A 4,499-nucleotide genomic window follows, 5' to 3' on the forward strand; every position below is an offset into this window, starting at 1 on the left:
TGTTGGTGTTTTTTCAATGTATGCTTCAGACACGGGTCACGATGAGGCGTTCCCCATAGCGACCCCTAGAGGACGCAGTGTCTCGTTCCCTACTCAGGAAACCATGGTTACATAAGTAACCTGAGACGTTCTTTGGGTGTGCATCTGGCCCTCCTTTAACCACAACCTACATTTAAAAAGTTAGAAACAAATGTGATAAACAACACCCAGACCACCGGCTAATCATTGCCATATGAACGCTTATTTACATAAACACAAACTTGATTGCTAAATGAAGTATATTAGTGTTTTCCAAGGACCTCTCTAATTAGTTATTAGTTTCAGTCTATAGTTAAAGTTCTAGATTCAGTTCTCTTCAGTGTTGCAAAACTTACATGGATCCCAAAGTTGAGCAGTAATTAATCAAGTCTTGAAATGTCTGTCAACCAATCACAAATAACAATGTTGTAGCATAAAACATCAATAAGGCACATGAGGCTATGCATTCCAGTGAATGGTACTCTATGTGGCGTTCTAGGGTTTACCGTAGTGAACATCAAAAAATGGCACACTTTTTATCTAACAATATGCAGAAAATCTACTCACCAAAAGATAACACTATATGTGAACAATAAAATAAAAAGAGGCTTTGTTTAGCCAATCAGAAGGTTCTTTCTGTCTGTTAATCATTTTATTTAAACCCTAGAAAATTCCTTTTCAATTCACTGGATATTTTGTACCTTTATAGTGTTTATTGTACTAAAAACAATAAAAATAAGGACGTTTAAAACGAGTTGTTTTTGTAGAGTGGAAACAATAAATGTTCTTTCTGAACTGCAGAGGAAGTTTGGAGTTCTGAAAAAGTATATTTTCTAGTGAAATATAGTACAATGACCTCTTATGTGTCAAAATATCAAGAAAAATTAGTTCATCAAATTACATGACCCCTCTACACTATAACTCAAATCGACAGACAAATCATGTCATATTTTTTAGTAAGACCTTTTTATACATAGCCTTTACCGTGACAGGTATGGTAGTAGCTCATATTTTAATGTCATAACATAACAGTGCCATCATAGTGACTAGTGCACAATCTTTTGAATTTGAAACTTTTAAAGCTTCAGTGGTTGAAGATTAAGTTTTAATTTACATCAGTGAAAAAACATTAGTCAGCAAGCACTTTCAGTTTTAATCTGTAGACCTCTCTGCCACTAAAACACAGACAAAGAGTAGCATCATGCTTGCCAAAAATGAAAAAAACATTTCTTTGTGATAGTGGGACTTGAGAAACTCGTGGAGATGGATTTTGCCTGCCTTGTATACCAAAGATGAACCTGCTGGTTGTAACAGTCATGGACTTGTGTTTTTCCCTGTTCCTTTCTTGTTTTGTTTCTTGACATAGTTTTCTGTGCTCCCTTGATTAGTTCATTCTGTCACATGGAAAGCATACAACACAGGAGTAAAAATAAACAAGAAAGTCCTTTAATAATAAATCCACAAGCAAGAGAAACACAGGAGATATACATAAAAAAACACCATTTTTTTATGGTGAACAGAAGAGCTAAGCAAAACACAGGGCTTAAATAGGTGAGGGCAATCAGGGAGAAACAGAAACAGGTGTGGAGTAACTAAATAAAAAAACATGGAAACTAAGGAGGGAACACAGGTAACTGGAACACAGAGAAACAAAACCAAAACACAACAGAACCGTGGTCTCTGTGATGTATTTTGTGGTTCTTCTTGCTTTGTTCTCAAGCAAGATCACACTCATGTTTTATATTCAGAGCCCAAAATGCAACATTAAGTGTCTGTTCACTATTGTAACTTGCATCCTTCCAGCAATTATTTGGATGCTGCTGTTTTTAGATGGACAATACTTATGTGCAAAAACTGATTGACCGTTCACACTGATGTAACAACTTGGTGTCAACTTTTATTCAAACATGACATCACTGAAAAAGAAGTGACATTTTTAAGCTTTCAAAAAAAAATTGTTGTTTCAACTTAAAAAAAAGGAAGCATTTCTGCTGTCTTAAAAGTTTAGTTTAGTCAATGTTTAGTTGTGCTAATGACAACTTGGATATTTGAGTTGACTGAACTTAACACTTTAAGGCAGCACGAACACTTTGTTTAAGTTGAAAGAACCATTTTTTTACAGTGCAGAATTCTGAAAAATAAGGATGATTTAATTCTGTCTGTGTGAATGAAAATGCATTTTACTCAAACTAGTGGACAATATCAGTGTTTTGTCTTCATTTCATGCTATAGTAAAAAGGAAGAGATGATTGGCTGCTTGAACTGAGGTGCTACAGCGATCTGTCATGACACAAGAGCCACAAAACTATTTAATATTTACATTTCTTAAAAATGATTTTTTTTTTTCATTTTTTCATTGCAATTCTTGGAAATTTAGCCTTGAACTCCCTTAACCCAGAAAAAGCCCGAAATTTGGCTTATTATCTTTTTCTTGTTTGTCCTTTTAACTTTAGCCCATAATTTATAGATTATCTCAAGCCAACTTAATGACTTAATATTCCAAATGTGTCTGATTGGAGAATGTTGATCACTCAAAGTCTGACACTGAGCAGTTCTCCCCTTTCAGAGTCTGCTGCCAAAAGTTACTTGGCTGCTGAAGGATAACAGTTCTTTTGAACATCCTTGGCTTAGAATGTGCTGTTATTTACTGTACTGTTACAACACAGTGGATATTACAGCAGCAAAAATAACTATTTCTTCAAAGTTCCTTGGCATAAGATACTACAGAAGACTTTCTTCTTCAAAGCTGGTCCTGTTTAAACACTGTGAACTTTTGTCATGGCTCAGCTGAGGGACTGATTTCTGGATCACAGATGTTATATTAACTGTCTGCTGTTGCTATTGAATTTGTATTGCATTTGTAGATTTCCAGGATTTTTTGTTTTGTAGAGAATAACTGAAGTTAATATCTAATATGCAAGTAATATTTGTCTGTACTTAGGGCGGCCGATAGGACATAAATGTTTTGGCTCAAGGCCCAGGTGTTACACAGTCCTAAAATGATTCATTTAAAAAAATATATATATATATATTTATTATGAATGATTTAAATGATTTAAGCAAACAGTTACTTTATTCTGATGATTTCAATGTCCACCTGACATGCCTTTATAGTTTGAATGTTTAGTTTCTAAATGTTTGTGCTTTTTTTACTTTTGATGTCATTCTCTTGGCTGCCAATAGCTCACTGCACAAAACAAATTGTGGACCATGTTTATTCTTGTCATAATTGAATCTGTGTTTAATGTAGGCAATAGCTTTTCTTTTAACGTAATATTTTTTTCTCATGGTCTTTGGAGGATGAAGGCAGGACATGCAACATGCTTGTTGCATTGCATAATTTAGCTAGCCTTTACCAAAGGAAAGATTAGTTTGTGCCAAAATATTATCAACAAAAGATATGGAAAGTGTGTTCTCCTCCCATTTAAAATATTTAAATTCAATTCACGTTTACTTGTATAGCGCTTTTTACAATACATATCGTTTTAAATCAGCTTTACAGAAAATGCATGTTTCAGTCATTCAAAGTCATTAGGACCTAATGGACAGGAAATATAGCATTAAATCAAGAAATTACCTTAAATATTTTTAAACCCCATTGAGCAGCGACAGTTGGCTGCATCAAGTAAAAAAAACGTGTATGAGGAAACTTTAAAGGAACCAGAGTTGTATCTGCTTTATGGTTAGTTGCCTTTTATTATTAACATTTGTTTTGCAGGCTTACAATATGTCGCTTGAGAACCACTGTTCTAGATCTTTAGACATGATGTAATGGTTTCTTCGAAGCCTGTCTGAAACCAATTAGGTGGTGCCTTTACAAAATGTGCCTGTGAAGTCACTGACTGAATAAAGCACAGATGGCCTTTTAAATCCGTGTATCATTCGATCATTCGTTTTTTAAATTTAATATTGAAAGTAGAAAAATGAGAAAACGCCTCCTTTTTCGTTTTTTCGTTTTTTTTCCAAAAAACGAAAAACGAGAATTCAACTTAAATTTTCGTTTTTCGTTCAGGGGTAGAAAATGAATAAACAGCTTGAATATTCGATTTCTACATGTGGGCGGGACTTAAACACCCTTTTCTGCTGATTGGTCAGCCGAAGATCAAACCGTGCCATCATCAGGGCTGCGTTCAGCCCCGACAAAAACGGTGCAAAACGTTTTTTAAACGGAAACGGTGGTGCGTTGAACCATAGACATAATAAATACCGGTATTTATATGTCTATGCGTTGAACACCCTGTTCTGATGACGCAAGAGTTGCAACTATGGCAGCTGAGAAGGCCATTCTTTGTGTTCTTTTTGAAGAATTTTCGGAGCCTGATGAAATCAAGCTGAATTCTCTTTTTTCAATTTTTGGAAGCCGTTTTCTCATTTTTCTACTTTCAATATTAAATCAAAAAAGGAATGATCGAATGATACACGGATTATTTTAAATCCGTGTATCATTCGATCATTCGTTTTTTGATTTAATATTGAAAGTA

This window comes from Sinocyclocheilus anshuiensis, unplaced genomic scaffold (genome assembly GCF_001515605.1).
Source record: "Sinocyclocheilus anshuiensis isolate Anshui unplaced genomic scaffold, SAMN03320099.WGS_v1.1 scaffold782, whole genome shotgun sequence".
NCBI classification, from domain to species: Eukaryota; Metazoa; Chordata; class Actinopteri; order Cypriniformes; family Cyprinidae; genus Sinocyclocheilus; species Sinocyclocheilus anshuiensis.